General features: G+C 47.2%; 1 protein-coding gene across 5 annotated transcripts in view; it reads right to left on the reverse strand.

The window, feature by feature from the left end:
• Nucleotides 1-18,025, reverse strand: part of STAG1 (STAG1 cohesin complex component) — a 2,120,576-nt gene that overhangs the window by 447,681 nt on the left and 1,654,870 nt on the right. The window lies entirely within an intron of this gene.

Consider the following 18,025-nt stretch of genomic DNA (forward strand, 5'->3'; position numbering starts at 1 on the left):
CTTTTTGGTCCAAGTTTCATACAGACCCATCAAATGATATCAATATTTAACAGAATACTAAACCAGTGTGTCATGAGCACTGCTCCCGAGAAGCCAAGTCAAGCCCAGCATCCCCGGAAGCAGGCTCACGACCCTCGTCCCCGGCTCCAGCAAACCCCTATTGGGGCTCTTTGGACCATGTCCTGGCGCCAGGCTCTTAAGGAACCTCAGTCGCGGCGCCAGGGCCGCCGGGCTCATAATTCTTGCAAAGGTGCTTGGGTGGACCTACCTGTAGCAGACCATGCTGCATACTCACCTTTGCAAATGCTGGCAGGATGAAGTCCCCAGCCTTCTGCTGGGAGGAACTATTCCCTGAACTGGGACTACTTTCTTACCTGGGTGGGGCTGGTGCCACTCCTTAGCTCTGGAACACAGGAACTCTTTTCTGGGCGAGGCTGAGGAAGAAGACACCCAATCACTCCAACACTATTTAAACCACACCCGATTGGGAAAACGTGCTTCGCGTTATTCTGCATCTGCAGCAGGACGCTCACTGAGTCAGCTCCAGCATTCCAGTGACATCTCCAGCTTCAGCTCAGCAACCTGTGGAAGAAAGACACGAGAACTATACTTACCATCCAGGAATCCAGACACCGGCAGAACCTGCAAGCAAAAGAAACATAAGGTTAGCAAGTTGCAACACGTTCGCAGCCGCGCTCGCTTACCTGATCCATCTGTGCTTTCACTGATTCTTCGCGGCCTTCTCTTCAGCAGCCTAACGGCACCTGTAAAGACAAAGAACATCGTTAAGTAGGAATCGGGTGAAGGTGGCCGCATTTACTTTTCTTACCTGCTTTTGTGCGCGTATTACGATCTCTTTAACCGCAGCAGCCCGGCACCTGAAAACAAGAAAAGACATTATTTAAGTGCCATTAAAGACTGCAAGAAAGCCTAACACTTACGTGTTTCCCCACGTGCATCCGCGACTGGGAAAACGCCCTCAACATCTCGAGACCTGAAAACAGAAAACCAGGGACATTATTGAGGTGTCATTGAAATTCCCATACCTACGTACAACCGCACGTGTCGCGCTCTCAGTGACCACGCCCTCAGCATCCAGGCACCTGAAAAAGACAATGCAAAGACTTCATTAAAGGTGCCCATCTCTTCAAGACTATAAACTCTTTATACCTACTGGCATCTGCTCGTGCAGTAACGGCGGCATCCCCTTTTGGCATCTCAGCACCTGTGCCACTTCTAAGGCCACAAAAGACTTTGAGGATCTCCAGTGACGTAACTGGAACCCACGCACCCCTGCATAAGTCGCAGGATGGAGACCCCAACATTTATACGCCTAAGGTGAGAGCTCACCAGGACATTGGACTTTCGGAGAGTTGGCGATTAGTGAGGAGGAAGTCCAGCCATTAACCCTTTTTTTCTTCCGCCTGCAGAAACCTTACCCTGCAAGCCAGAAGGTCAATAAGAGGAAGCCCAGTCCAGAGAGTCATCCGAGCTCTACACTTCTCAATTGAAGAGACTATAACAGTTCAGCCAGGACCAGCGCCTCCGTGGGAATCAGGTGAGCGTTACACAGTGATAGCCTTGCTGGTGCCCATCTCTGTTTTGTCTCATGTAAAGATTCATGGGATAACGTCACTTCTCCCCAGGGGGAGCCCTTCCCTGTGAGGCTAGGAAGTTGAGGCTGCTACCCAATAGTCCGCCTAGGAGATTGTGGAAAGCAGGAGCTCACAGGGAGAGGGGATAAGGACTCCCGTTACATCAAGGAACTTCCTGACCACTTTTCCCTTGGGACCAAGTCCTTGTCAGAAATCCCAGAAAACACTGTTATGGTAGGGCTTCTTCTGTCATTGATCTACAGATCAATATGAGCCAGACGAAGAAGAACCAAAAAGATCTGCAAAGTAATAACTAACTGCTTGGATACAGCACTGAGAAGAGTTGGCCCGAAAGACGCATAAAGATAATCTCCACCACTGATCACAGTACAGAGAAAGTTGGCCTCAAGGAGGCCTAAAAATCATTTAATGTAACAAGAAACGCCCTAATAGACAATTGTGTATGCACTTCTGTGTGCATTTCTCTTAACCATACATGACATTTAATATCCAAATATTGTTAGCAGTCTGTGCAACAAAAAACTTTGTTTAAAACTGGTAGGTTTATACATCACTCACACCATTTAAACATGTTTTCAGGTCTTCATACTGTAAGGACTATATAATACGTCATTTTCCTGGTACTGGTCTCATTTTTTACACATTTTGCTTTTGGGCCTCTTTTATTCAGGTGGAAATAATATATCAAAAACATTAACATGTGGTGTTGAAACATGAAACACAAAATCATACAGTGTTAACCTCGATTACCTGTGCTTGAATAATCTACTCAATAGTTGCACACTAAACCATGTACAACACAAAAAATGTCAGGTTATAATAAACAGGGGGTCAAATGTACCACAAAATCATAATGAAGAACATAAATAAATTGCAACTGATAGCGTGCAAGCAAACAAAAAGGTAAAATGCTCATTTGTAATCATTTATTCATGAAGAGGCATGGGACCTATTCTTCGCCGACGTCGCTAAGCACTAGCTGTTATTACTGACAGGAGTTAAATACTTGTGGTCCTGTCCCTTCTGTGGACTTTTGGCAAGTTCGATAGGTGTGCCTTCTGTTGATCCTGGAATGTGTTAACCCTGGTGAAGGAACACCAATTTGTTACATTACTAAATTGTTGGCGGCGAAAAGAAAAACAAAAAGACTACTATAATTGGGCCTCTGAACGCGGCCCAAACGTCACTGACTGTGTTGGAAACATCCATTCACGCTGGATAAGACAAGGGATAGTGCAATATATTATGCTGCATTCCACGGTACTATAGACCTCCACCTTTATGGATCTGAAATATAAGTATATGACATCGATTACTTACCGTAATAGCATTTCTGATGATTGTATCTGCTTTTTTCACATGCTGTTCATAAAGTCTGACATCTAGTGGTAGTATTGCATCTTGTCTTTCGAGGATCGAAAGGAGACTTCCTCATTGGGCATGCCTGTAACACTATCCCGAACGTGACTTGTGTACCCAAATTCCCTCACGCGTCGAGATCCCTCCGATGTTTTTTTTCTGCTGTGAGGGAGCCTTATGACTATCGTGAGTACAGAAAAGAGAAGAGTAGTAAGATGTCTATGTTCCTTCCATCCGAGCGGGGAGGAAGGGTGGGCGCATGTGAATCTAAGCAGATACAAGCATCAGAAATGCCACAGTAAGTAATGTAATCCATGTCCTCGGATGCTTGTTAATCTGCTTAGAATCACATGATGTGCATAGACTAACGAGCAGCAACCCTGAGTTGGAGATGGGATGTGAGAAGGAACAGTAGTGATGAGATGTCTTAGTACTGCTTGTCCCACCTGGAAAATCAGACCTAGAATGAGTGACTAGGCAATAGTGTTTTGTAAAGGTGAGTACAGAAATCCAGGTACATGGCTGTGGTGCTGTCCGTGAGGATCAGTACCTTCTTTCCCTGCAACTGTGTCTGAAAGGCCTTCAGTGCTTTGAACACTGCTAACCACTCCAACAGCTTGAAGTGGTTGGATGCTACTTCTGGGGACCACATGCTGTGCGCCATCTGTTGAAGGAGGTGTGCCCGCACCCCGTGAGAGATGCATCCGCCGTGAGAGTGGCTTCTACTGTGGGGGTGGTGAAGGTTTTCCCTCGACCACCACTACAGAGAGAGAACGAGGGCTGCCGAGACAACCACTAGATCATCCCATTGTCCGCCAGCCTGACACCACTGGCTGTTGGCCCACTCTTGCAGGGGCACATGCGCAAACGTGCGCGAGGATCCAAGTAAATGCAGGATGCCATCATCCCAAATAGTCGCATGGCCTTGTGTACCGTCACCTCTCAACTGGCTACATACTGAGGGATCAGAAACAGCATATTTTGTACACTCTTGCTGGAGGGGAAGACAAGGCTGTCTTCGGTTTGAATTAGGGCCCCCAGAAACTGCTGGACTTGGCTGGGGTCTAGGCTGGATTTCTTCTAGTTTATGGAGAATCCCAGACTGAATAAGAGGTCCATCTTCTTTTGAGTGTTCGACAGGCATGTTCCGTAGGAATCCCCTGTTATGAGCCAGTCATCGAGGTAAGGATAAACTGGGATGGATTGCCTACGCAGGTGTGCGGCTGCCACTGCTAGTTCCTTTGTAAACACCCTTGGGGCTGAGGCAATGCTGAAGGGAAGGACCTCGAATTGGTAGTGCTTGTCCTCTATCATGAACCTTAGGTATTTCCTGAGTGCTGGCAACATTGAAATATGAAAGTATGCATCTTTCATGTCCAATGTTGCCAAGTAATCCCCCTGCATCAGGAGAGGAATTACTTCTTGCAGCGTTACCAAACGAAACTTATGAGGTCTGACAGATTTGTACGCTGGGCGCAAGTCTAGCACAGGACACATGGTGAGATCCTTTTTGGGTACAAGTACATACACTGAATAAATACCCTTGTTTACCTGTAGCAGAGGGACTATTTCGATAGCGCCCCTTTCCTGCAGGATCTCAACCTCTTGCACCAGGATCCTCAGATGTTCTGGCGTTAGGCGTCTTGATCTCCGAGGTCTGAATCGAGGCGGACGGCAGAACTCTATGCAGTAACCGTGGGCAATGGTCTTGAGCACCCACTGATCCGTTGTAATTCCCTGCCACGAGCGCAGGAATTCTGTTATACCTCCCCCGACCGGGGAGGCAATTAGAAGTTACTCACCGTAGTGACTAACATACTCTTAGTCCATAGTCCCCTTTCCTCCATACTGCATGAGCGTCTGTTTGGGGGAGAGGAAGGGGGTGGGGGGGGGAGGGAGGGGAGGATTGGAAACTTTTCACCAGAAAAATCTTCTTCCCTCCAAATTTAGAGGCGCAGCACTAGGAGCAGCCCGGCCCTGGGAGCATGTGCTGCCCTGACTCCGCCCACCGTACCCAAAGACACGACGACAATAGAAATACCATTGCCTAATGACACCTGATTATTCAGAGGGAGGATGGTGGGACGTATGGAGGAAAGCAGACTATGGACTAAGAGTTTGTTAGTCACTATGGTGAGTAACATTACTCTTACGTCCCATGCCCTTTCCTCCATACTGCATGGGCGGTTACAACTGAATGTAGCCATAGGGTGGAGAGGAGAACCTCCTTAAGCAAACAGGTTCCGGAGAACCGCCTGTCCGAAACCTGCATCTGATCTGGAGCCAGCATCCAAACAGTAAGGCTTGCAGAAAGCTGAGGGCGTGGGCCCATGTGGCCGCCCTGCTTATGACCTGGCAGGGAACATGGCGCTGAAAGGAGATGGCTGTTGCCTTGGCCCTGACCGCGTGGGCATACATGTTCGCCGGAAGGGGTCTATGCTGGCCCTTGATGGCCGAGAACATCCAGCGGGAGATGGAGGCTTTGGAGGCCTTGTAGCCCCGGCCTGGCACCTCCAAAGGTGATGAATAGGGCATCTGACTTGCAGAAGCCCTTGGTCCCGTCCAGGTATAATTTCAGGGCACGCCTGACATCCAGGTAGTGCAGAACTCCGAGGCTCGTCCTTTGGGTCCGCAAAGAATGTAGGAAGGACGATCTCGTTTAAGTGAAAGGCTGGTGGCACCTTAGGTAACAATGCTGGACGGGTCCGCAGGACCACCTTGTCCTTGTGAAAGGTGGTGGATGGCTGAGGCGACTAGGGCCTCGATCTCGCGGACCCTGCGCGCAGATGTGATGCCGACTAGCAGGGCCGTCTTGATGGTGACCAGCCTGATGTCTGCAGTCGCCATAGGCTCAAAAGGCTTGTGCGCAAGGGCGCCTAAAACCAGATTCAAATCCCATATGGGTCTGGCTTCCTGATGGGCAGGTAGAGCCTAGCGAGCCCAGTCAAATGCCTCCTGATGATCGGGTTGGAGGAGGAGAAGACCCCTTCCTCTGAGTTCCTGTAGGCCCCAATGGCTGAGAGGTATATGCGGCAGGTGTCCAACTGCACGCCAGAGTTGGCGCGATGAGCTGAGAATGACAGCACGTCGTCCAACGAGCGATCCTTGGAGTGAGCCCAGTGGCAGAACCTGGTCCATTTGCTCTTATACTGGGCTCTGGTAGCCTTGCTCCTGGCCCCTTGTTTGATTTACAGGTTACAGGTAAGAGGTAAGAGTAGGTTTTGGAGAGATAATTTCATTGAATAAGCATCCCAACAACGAGCACCTGAGTTGTTATTGGTTTTGGTAGGGATAACCCTTCAGAGATAGGTTGAGGTAGATTTTTGATTCTGATTTTTGATTTCAAATCTTAATTGTGACATCTTAATAAAGCTTTGTTGAAGCATGCCACTGCTTTGTCCGACTCCTCACCTCACCACAGTAACATGCTGTGCATATTGAAACATAGTGGCTGGTCTGGCGTTTTAAAAGTTGGTTTCTTCTGAAGTAAATAATTCCTTGGATATAGGCGTTCCGGCCTTTCTACTCCTCCTACACGTGCAGGTTCCTACAATGCTGCCTTATCCTCTCACATTATCTTCTGCCAATGTGTTGGGCTGGCTACGTTAGTACAGAAGGTTTCATTATACCTATATGGAAAGAGGATAGGCGGTGCATGAGAGTCTAGACGGCTACAAGCACCAGAAACCCGATTACTGGCTAAGTAACATCCGTCTTCTAGGGCTTGCAAAACTCAAGATTCACATGTTGTGCATAGACTAGTTGGCAGGGTTTGTGTATAGAGGTGGGCAAGCAGAAGGCATAGGACAAGTTAATAAGCGTCCCTGGATTCACCCATTAAATCTGCTTTAGTATGTATCTAAGCAATTGTGTTGTGTAAAAACTTCTTGTCTGCAACTTGCACATACGGTCTAGCGCACACTGGCCAAGAATGCAAGTGCAGCACCCATCTTTCAGGAGTGAGCCCTCGAGTGCCTTTGTGCTAGTCTGAAACACTACGGAATAATGTATCTTGTAATGCTGGATCAATTGGGCTATCATCTTCAGATGTGACAAATCAAATAAAAATACTGACTTGTTTTAGGGATTGCATTTTTTCTGCTGAGTGTGACGATTTGATGGAATTTGTCTCTTCTTCCCAAGGGGACGGGAATAGGGGGAGGGACTCCCTCCCGTGAGGCTGGGGATGTGAACCTGCTCACAATACCCTCTCTAGGGGTAGAGGCAAGTAGGACCTCATCGGAGAGACTCCCCCCTAGAGGACAAGGACTCCCATTCCCATGAGGTACTGCCTAAACCTGTACACATGATGGCCTACATGGGATGCTCTCAAATATCAGAAACCTTTTCACATCCAGACTGGGATGAAGAAATTCTGCAGATATGTTATTTTTACTAAAAAGGAAGATGTCCCTTTAAATAAGAATAACCTATGGAAGATATCCCTTTAAATAAGAATAACCTATGTACTGATAAACAGACGAGTACGTTGATTAACATAGCGTCAACGACCCACAGAGAGAGCGAGAGAGAAGGGGACACAATCATCGGCCTGGGGAGGTCCAGAGCTGCACAACACCTGCAGGAATCGGAGGCCCACGAGTTTCTAACTTGCATGACTGCATAGAGCGGAATGCCAGAGCTACGGCATCGCCACAGCATGAGAATATAGAGGGGCAAGAGCACAGGACCAGGCGGTGGCAGACCACGGCGGAGGACCCATGGTGGACCACTGGACCAATACATTTCACAGAGACCACCTTTAGTGTGAAGCCACAGGGTGTCCCAGTCCCATATCCAACCACTGGAGACCCAAGAAGAGACGAGAAACCAGGAAGGAGAAACCATGAGACGTACCCATTCAAAGAAGGTAATAGGGAGTACCGGAGTCACAGGTAGCCTCGGTGGCGGGGATCATTATAGCGCTCGGCCAACTTGTCTCAGTGTTAGTCATGAAACAAAGTTACCATTGAAACAAGGATTTAAAGTGTGATAACACGAAAGAGCAAACTACTGGAAACCTGAATAAAGAGAGAAAAGATCCAGTGATCGAAACTCCCTGGGAGAAGAGAAAAAGTCTAAAGTAAACTTTGTGTGGTAAAACGAATTAGCAAACTGCTGAAAAGCTGAAGAGTGGTAAACCAGTGATTATAACCTGGGAAAGGGGACAAACAGTGCACAGATACAAGGTCAAATAGATCTGAGTAAGTTGAAATATAATAAGCCAAGAGGGGTAGCCACCCCAAACCAGTAACAAATCCTAGAAGATACTGAGAAGCCCAAACAAAGGGGTATAGGGGGTAAAAAACCCATAAAGTAAAGTCTGAAAGAATGACGAATATTCACAAGCTCCATTGAAGAATTACAGGAGATTAATCAAAGTAGTAACAAGAGAATATTTAAGGATCCAATACTAATCTAGAGACTGATACTCAAACTATTCTATGAGAAAGGAGCCATTCCGTTTACACAGAGGTAGGGTCAGCTAGGGTAGTTTTAGACAGCGGACTTCATTATTTGGACGCCCACGATAGATTGACGAGCACCTTAGGTAGGAACCACCCATAGGGATGAGGAAAGTTGGGCCTTAAAATCCTTATTTTAATAAACCATACAGAAACATGCCATCTAAGAGTCCATGTCCTTCCGATTCAACACACAAGGTATACAATTACTGCTCTAAGCATTTCCAATGTGTGCAAAGGCATCTCTGCTCAACCCACTGGTCTCCTGTTGCATGCGATCACTGCGAAGTGAGAAATTCTTAAAACAAAGTTTTGCATGTGGCAGAAGATAAATACAGGACAATCATAGGCAACAATTTTATTACTGCTCTCGTCAGGAGTTGCTGATGGGCAATAAAGTTATAACAGCACTTGTAAAGGCTAGACTCTCCAAGGATATGCTAGTGCTTCTGCTGCATTTAATTCTGCCTTTACAAATAGTAAATGGGATCAGGTGCGATTTTGGTACTGTTATGGAGAACTCCAACTAACAAAGGAAATAAATTATATTCTGTGGGTTTCTGAAACAATTTTCCATGCAGATTTCTGTTATCAGCCAGTCATCAAGATAGGAACCATCAAATTATATGCCTCCCGGTAACATTCTTTACGATTTTTTTCTCCCAGATGCCTCATCTATGATTTCCATCTCGAAGCGCAGCTGCTCTTGTGACACTATTTCCACCAGCAGAGGGCGCAGCACAGCTCTTCATCAGCTCTGCTCAAAACCTCTATTCGCCCTGCGCTGGACAGTATATCGGGTCCAATATAGATCCAACCACTGGGACTGAAGACCTCAGAATCGAATTTATGTCACTATCCACCAAATGGGGCAAGGGTGTGGGGGTTATGGAAGGGGAGCACAATGCGGAATCCATGGGAGGAACATCCATCAGAACAATTCCCGAGAGGCAAGTCATTTGTTCTTCTAATGACTTATTTCCTCCCACGGATTCCTTATCTATGATACTCCCCATGGCAGTATGTAGTGGGTATTTAATCTCAGGTATTTCCCAGGAAGGCAAGCAAAAACACCACAGATGCCAGAAATGTCTGTAGGACCGAACCATTGAAACTAGTGTCCTGCCTCAATTGGGAATCAAAGCAGTAATGTTTTGCGAATGTGTGTATTAAGGCCATGCATCTGCCTGGCAAATGTCCAGGACTTCTCGCTGCAGGGCAGAGGTGGCAGCCAGTCCTCCCGTCGAATGAGCCCTCAACTTCAGGCACATCAGATGGCCACAGTGTAGCTTTCTGAAATGCAGAGGGCGATTCACCCCAACAGGGTCTGGTCACAGTTCTGCCAACAAGCGCACCAGCAAAACCCACAGAAAACTGGTAATCTTTTCTCCTGTCCCTTGTTTGAGAGAAGTAGTTGCTGAAAGCCAGCATGGAAACACTGTTCTGCTTTGGAAAAGCGAGAGAGAGAGAGGAAACAAAAACAGGAAGATGGACCTTCTGAGAGAGATGGAAGTTCGAGAACATCTTTGGGAGGAAGGATGGTCTCACTCTCAACATCACCTTTTCTTTGAGAAAAAAATAAGCAAATATGGAAGCTTAACAGGCATTGCCTGTAACTCACTCATCAGTCTAGTGGAAGTGAGGGCCACCAGGAAAATCACCATAATAGTGAGCAACCTTCGAGAAGAGTAGTGCACCCATAATAAATGCTGGAACAAACTGGCGTGGCGGAAACGATTGCACAATCCCTGCAAAAATCGCATCTCTTTTGGGGATTGTGAGAACCAGCCCTGCTAAGGGTTCCTCTTGAAAACCGTAATAGTTGTAAAGGTACTGCATCACAGTGCCAATCAGCATGTCTATTTGGGCCAAGGAAAGGATAGAATCCAGGACAGAGGAAGTGGGACAGGTAAAAGGATCAAAATGCCTCTCCTAGCACCAAGCTCGAAAGGTTAGATCACTTAGAGGGATAAATGAACTTGGTGGCAGGCTTCGGCGCAGAGAAGCACACCCAGGACAGCAAATCACTCCTCATAACTCAGCCTCTGAGCAGCCAGGCATGAAGGATCTGGCTGTTGAGGTTAGGATGAAATACCGCCCCTTCCGAATGGGAGAGTAGATCCACTCTCTGCAGAAGGAGCCAGCTAGGGCAAATGAACATGTCCAGCAACCCTGGGTAACACGTTCTATGGGCGCAGTATGAAGCAATCCAAAGCAAGGTGGGACTCAATTGGTGTAGCATCCTGAGATTAATTAGTTATAAGTGTCACAATTCAGTAACTCCTTGTCAAGACAATTGTCTTCTCAATTTCCAAGAATTATCATTTCGCAAAAAAGTATGCTACAAAGGAATTCACTGATGTGTCAGATGAAGAAACATCGAAGACTTGTAGTACCAAGTAGTAAAATATTCTAAATATTTTAAACAATGCATCAATGTAAATGGTATTCTGAAAACTGAAAAGTGGGTGCCAGCGCTGGTCATGCCCTACACCTGCAGACTACGCCTAATATCACCAGTTAATCCTTTCTCCACTCATGGGCTACCACTAACCAACCGATTAACAAGGGATTGAGGATGCCAATAGGGAATTAGGAGTGTAGTAGGTAATACAGTCATTCATTTCGGTTTGAACGGTATCTAGGTGAGATTATTCCTGCCTATATGCGTTCACTCTATATAAGAATGCTTTCAGGCACTCTTCCTTAGTGTGCATAATTTATTCTTGGAGTATACGCGACTCCAATATTTGCCCGGTATGTAACTTTGACAGACAAAATGAACATTTCCTGTTCTTCCGTCCTGGATACAGTCAGACAGTTACTTGAAACCAATGTTGAGAACATTTAGAGAGACTGGTTGGTGTAAATCAACTTGAGAAAAACAGTATACATTTTGCAGTATCCAAGTTCCTCTACAGGGCTTGGTTAGTTATTGCATCATCTGTTGTAATCACTACATTTTGCAGCATTATCGATAGTTGATTTAGCCATTTGACGGGTCCTCAAAATGTTTTGTTTGTAAATATGAAAAGAGAACCTCAATCACCATGAAGGTAATTAAAGTCCAGGCTCCCCCTCCTTCACAACTGGTTGGGAACGCCTGCATCCGCATGCAAGCCGAAAAAGGTGGCTGAAAAAGATAGCTGTCACTAAGAGGTTTAGCAGGGGAAGGGCCTACATCACGCGTGCTTCCCTCCGCGCGCCAGGCCCACACCTTACCCTCACGTCACCAATAGTCCACACCCAGTTCCTGTGGTTCCGCGGAAGCAGTAGAATTCAAGTATGCGTGTACTGCAGGGGAAGGCTGGGTGGGTGTTGTGAAGGAGGGAGAGCCTGACTAAGAGAACCTGAATCACCATGAATGTAATCTTTAATTGTGGTCGTCCTGGCTCTCCCTCTTTCCCAACTGGTTGGGACCAGATTAAAAAGCCTTTGAATAAGCAAGGGTGGAGGAGACAGCATGTACAGGATTCAGGCAAAGTTGCAGAGGACCGCTTGGCCAAATGTTGCATAATTTCTGGACGATATGTCCATAGCATAGTGCTTACAAACGGCAAGCGGGGTAGCCCAGGTAGCTGCTTTACAGAGGTCTACAATGGGAACGTGCCTGTCTACAGATACTGCTTTGGCTCTAGTAGAACAAGCACGAAGTTTCTGTGGAATCGTGAGCCTTTCAAGTCGTAAACCTTGGAGATACAGGAGACACCCCATCTGGCAATAGAAGCCTTTTGCTGCTTTATTGCCAGGAGAAGGACCACCAAAGTTAACACAAGTTGATCTGCTTTTCTAAACGTTTTGGGCCTTTCAGGGTAGAATTTTAAATTTCTTACTACATCTAGAGTATGCAATTTCTCTTCTGCCGCATGCGCTCTAGGAAGAAAAACGGGAAGACATATTTCCTGGTTTAAGTGAAAATCAGAAACCACCTTAGGCAGAAAGCAGGGAACCGTATTTAAGACAACTTTTTCTTTATAGAACACAATATATTGCTCCTTAGAAGAAAGAGCTTGGAGCACCCCAATTCTTCTAGCCGAAGTAATGGCCACTAAGAAGGCTGATTTCAAAGTTAGGAATTCTAAAATCGCATGAAGCCATTGGCTCAAATGGTTTTGCATTAGGGCTTCTAAGACCATGTTGAAATCCCACTGAAGTGGAGGTTCCCAAATAGGGGATGCAAACGCAAAAGGCATGGAAGTGCCTTTTAATGGGCTAGTTGGAAAGAGTAAAAGACTTGTGTTCTCTATTCAGGTAAGCACCAATAGCTGATAAGTAATGTTTGCAAGTGTCTACCTTGACACCGGTGGTAACGAGATAAGACATGAAAGACATGACATTATCAATGGAGGCCTTTAGAGGGTTATGGTTTTGTTCTAAGGTCCAGTGACAGAAACGTAACCATTTCCAACAATATTGTATCTTCGAGGAAGATTTCCTGGAGGCTGACATAATAGCAATGTTTTGTTCTGACAAATGCAAGTGGGAGGAGGCTTGCTTTTCAGTAACCAACCCTTCAAGTTGAGCAATTGAGGGGAAGGGTGAAGAACCTGCCCCATCTGGGGAGTCAAAAGATAGCTTGAAAGTGGAAGATCAAAGGGGTGGGAAATTCCCTGCTAACTCCAGAACATCTGAAAACGAAATCTGGCAAGGATAGAACAGGGATAATGGAATCATGTAAGGTTGTGTGACATTTTGAATTTCAGCAAAGTTTTGTGAATTGTAGACGTGGAAAGGCCTATAGTGTCAGATTTGACCAATCCAGATGTAGAGCATCTCCCAAGGACCGAGGACCCTGACCTTGCCTTGACGCAAATTGCAGACAAAGTGTGTTGTGTTGAATGGCAAAGAGGTCTACTGATGGATGGCCCCACTTCTGAAATGTGTGCTACTGATGGTTTCAGCCCACATTCGTGCAGAGTGGACTGTAACCTGCTTAGTTTGTATGCCAGGATGATGTTCTTGCCCTAGAGAAGGGACGCCAACAAGGAAATATGATTTTGAATGGCACAATACCAAATTTGTTCTGCTAGGAGACGGGGTGGGAGCGAGCCCACCCCCTCCCCCTGCTTGTTGATATAAAACATTGCAGTAGTATTGTCGGTTTGAATTTTCACCACCTTTTCCTTGAAGTGAGGGAAGAAAAGATTTTAGATTGAAAAATATGGCTTAGTTCCAGTACATTTATGTAGTCCTTCCTTTCCTGAGAGGACCAAAAACTAAGCTGTTAAGCTTTGACAATGGGCTCCCCAACCATACTCTGAAGAGTGTTATGACTATTTGGTGAGGGGGAGGTTGAAAGGAAGATCCCGTTAGCAAGTTCTCTGGGGAGTTCCACCAGCGCAACGTCTTGGACTTGGCCTGGAATTTGGATCTTTGTTTCCTGGAGATCCGAGAGCTGAATCCAGTTGAGAGCAAGATGCCACTGGGTCGTTCTCATATGGAGCCTTGCAAAGGGAACTAGAATTATGCAAGGGGCCATAAGGCCCAAGAGCCTTTGAAACCACCAAGGTGTTAGTGACTGGTGAGAGGAGAACCGAACAATGGTTTGTTGAATGGCTTCCACTCTTTCCAAGCGTGGAAAGACTGTGTAGAGTAGTGTCTATAACTGCTCCTAAAAACTGGATCCTTTGCGAGGGACTGAGTTGGGATCTTGTCACATTTATGGAGAACTCCAGATCGAACAGAGTATGGCAAGTAATTTGCAACTTCTGAAACAATACCTCCGGGGACTGGGCTGTGAGAAGCCAGTCGTCCAGCTAGGGATATAGATGGACTGTCTGCAACCGAAAGAAGGCTGCCACTGACCAAAGAATCTTTGTGAAAACCCTGGGGGGCAGAATTTAGTCCAAAGGGTAGACATGTTAACTGGTAATGTGACTTTCCTATTGTGAATCTCAGAAACTGACTGAGTTTGTAGATGGGGATGTGAAAATATGCATCCTGTAGGTCTACCGATGCCATCCAATCGTTTGGATGCAAGGAAGCCAGATTCTGAGGGATGGTCATCATATGGTATCAGGAAGTAGCGCAAGTAAAATTCCTGACCCATTTCCTCTTGGGGAACCAATTCTATTGCTCCTAGAAAGAGTATTTGAACTATGGAGGAGTTGAAGGTGGAGCAGCCGGAAGGGCAAGGCGGTACCCATGTTCAATAATATTAAGAACACAATCCTCTTGAGTAACGGTTTTAAAAAAAGGGAGAAAGTTGGACAGCCTTCCAGCTACCGGGATATATGCTCCTGGATGATGGTTGGAGCGTAAGCTAAGTACATGCCTGGGGGTAAGTCAAATTTACTACTACTTCTGCTCCTGAACAGAATTAGAGGCAGGGAGGAGGGCGATTTATTCTTCGGTGTATACCTTCTCTTTTTGGAAGAGTAGTATGATTTAGCAGAAGTGGAGGAACCAATGTTGCTTTGTGTACGTAGTTTAAACGCCTTGAAGTTTTGGTGATATGGTTTTTTCACCAAGATGGAGCTGAGAGTTGTAGCTGCTGTGACACTGGCCTTACATTTCTGTAGGACCTAATCTGTAGATGGGTCAAACAACATTTTGCCATCGAATGGAAAGTCAAGCACCTTCTCCTGGATATCCTGGTGAAGGGACGAGGCAGACAGCTATGCGTGTCTCTGCATGCAGACTGCACTTGTAACTGCCCTAGTAGTTGTGTCAGTGAGATCTTTAACGACTTGAAGTTATTACATAGCAGCTTCTCTGCCTTCAGAGATCCAGAAAGAGAACTCTTCTGCAGATTCCTGAGGTAGCATGTCAGTGAAGCGCTCTAGATTCTCCCAGTTAAGGATATTAAATCCGACCAGATCTGTAGCAGTGTTAATCTGCCTAAGTTGTAAAGTGGAGGTGGTGTAAGACTTCTTACCTTGGGTCTCCCATTCTTTTGCATTTTTGCCCAGCACTGAAGCTGGAGAAGGGCCTTTACCCTTTGTGCCCAGGGCAGCAGACTTATTGATTGAGCTGGAAGATTTCCCATGAGAATAAAAGGTTCGTCCTTGGGCTCCTTGTATTTATTATCTAGGGCCTTGGAGATGTGGGGATCGGAATTAGGTTTTCCCCAATCAGCTAGAGCTTGCTCCATGACTGACAATTCCATGGGCAGAGGAACCTTAGACTGCGGTGATGGCAGTTCCCCAAAAACAGTAGCCGTTTCAGGCTTATCCTTTGGGAGGCTTTCAAAAGCCTGTATGGCTTTAGTGACAATGCATTGGAACACTTTAGAGGGTGAATGAGTGGTGCCCTCCTCTAAATCCAGTCAGTGTCCTTTGACATTTTTTGTTTTTTGGGTGGAAGCGCAAGGTCCACATTGTCTACTGGTACCGGTAAAGGGTGGGAGTAGGGTCAACTGGAACCAATCCCTGCAGTAGTACTGGTGACATTTTGTCCTTGATGCGTTGAGCCAAGACTTTGAGGAAGGGCTCAGAAAGCATAATTTCCAGCAGTGTTTATGATGCCTTTTGCCATTTGGGAAGGGCTAGGTAAAAATTCCTGCGATGTGATAGGAGAAGTAGAAGAATCGACCCTATCATGCGGTTGGCTAGAATTGATATCCAACACCACCGGTCTAGGAACCGGAATGTTTGTTAGAACCAGTTGGGGTGCAGGTTGTGATGGTCCCAGTGCAGGTTGGTCCAAATAGTCCTCAGACGGAGGAGAAATTTAAGGCAAAAATTATAGGTTACTCACCGTAGTGACTATCTTACTCATAGTCCCCTTTCCTCCTTACTGTACGTGCGTCCCTTCCAAAGGACTGGAGACGGAACCTTTTTCACCAGAAAAAAGGTTCTACCCCTTTAAATTTAGAGGCGCTTCCCTGACTTCGCCCTCCGACGCCACACCTCACTCCCCATTGACGCGTTGACAATAGATTTAACATTGCATAACGACACCTGTATTATTAGCAGAGAGGTTGGTGGGACGTATGGAAGAAAGGACTATGGACTAAGAGTATGTTAATCACCACGGTGAGTAACTTATAATTACTCTTACGTCCTGTCCCGTCCCCTTTCCTCCATACTGTATGGGCTATTGCAACTGATTGCAGCCCCAGGTTGGAGAGGAGACCCTCCTTAAGCAAATAGGTTTCTGAGAACCGCCTGTCCGAAAGCCGCATCAGATCTAGAGCCGGCATCCAAACAGTAATTCTTGCAGAAGGGAGAGGCCCAAGTGGCCGCCCCGCTTATGACTTGCCAAGGGACATGGCGCTGGAATGCAATGACCGTTACCTGGGCCCTGACTGGGTGGGCATGCATGTTGGCCGGGAGCCGCTTGTGCTGGCCCTCGTACACTTCTTTGGTGGCAGAGACCATCCAGCGGGATAGGGAGGCCTTAGAGGCCTGAAAGCCTGGCCTTGATCCATTCGAAAGTGACAAACAGGGCGCCCAACCTGCGGAAGCCCTTGGTCCTGTTCAAGTAGAATTTTAGGGCATGCCTGATGTCCAGGCAGTGCAGCACTCTGTGCTTCGTCCTTGGGATCGGGAAAGAACGTAGGAAGCACTATTTCTTCGTTCAAGTGAAATGCAGATGGAACCTTGGGCAGTAATGCCGGGTGCGTCCGCAAGACTACCTTGTCCTTGTGAAAGGTGATATACAGTTCAGAGGCGACTAGTAAGGCCGTCTTGATGGTGACCAGCCTGATGTCCACGGACGCCGTTGGCTCGAATGGTTTGTGTGCCAAGGCGACCAAGACTATGTTGACGTCCCACACAGGGTGCGGTCTCTTGACGGGTGGGTAGAGCCTAGCGAGACCAGTCAGATGTTTGACGATAGGGTTGGAGGAGGAAAACATGCCTTCCTCTGAGATCCTGTAAGCCCCAATGGCTGCGAGGTATGTACGGCAGGTGTCCATCTGTACACAGACTGAGCGAGGTGCGCCGAAAAGGAGAGCACGTCGCCCAAATTGCAGGCCAAGGGGTAAATTCCCTTGGAGTCTGCCCAGTGGCAGAATCTGGTCCACTGGCTTTTCTGTATGATCTCCAGATTGGCCTGGGAGAGGCTAAGGTGCCGAAGCGTTACCTGCTTGGGTACCAAGCTTTGAGGGCTAGTTTTCCTGGCGAAGGGTGGATGACTCTGGCCCCCCCCCCATGCTGCGCCAGATGATGTGCTGGGCCCATAGGGAGGTGAATCGGGGGCACCTCCGGGAGGCTGAGAAGCTCCGAAAACCATGGCCTGGCCGGCCACCATGGAGCTATCAAAATAATGAGCCGGCGAGACTCCTTGATTTTGCAAATTACCCTGTGGATCAGGGGAGAGGGCGGAAAGGCGAAGGCTTTCATGCCGGTCCACTGGGGATGAAATGCGTTGCCCAGCGAGCCGGGGCCCTGACCTTGCCAGGGTGCAAACAGGGGACACTTCTTGTTGTGCCAGGTGGCAAAGAGATCCACGTGGGGGAGACCCCACCTGTTGAAGATCTGAATAACTGGGTAGTTTAGCTGCCACTCTTCAAGGTCCGCTCCCAGCCTGCTGAGCCTGTCCGCCTCCAGGTTGGATTCCCCAGGGAGGTGGATGTTGTTTTCCAGGGCCCATTCCCACATGCTGAGCGCCAGTCTGCACAGAGGGGATCTGGTGCCTCCC

This window comes from Ambystoma mexicanum, chromosome 10 (genome assembly GCF_040938575.1).
Source record: "Ambystoma mexicanum isolate Mex_15411 chromosome 10, UKY_AmexF1_1, whole genome shotgun sequence".
NCBI lineage: Eukaryota > Metazoa > Chordata > Amphibia > Caudata > Ambystomatidae > Ambystoma > Ambystoma mexicanum.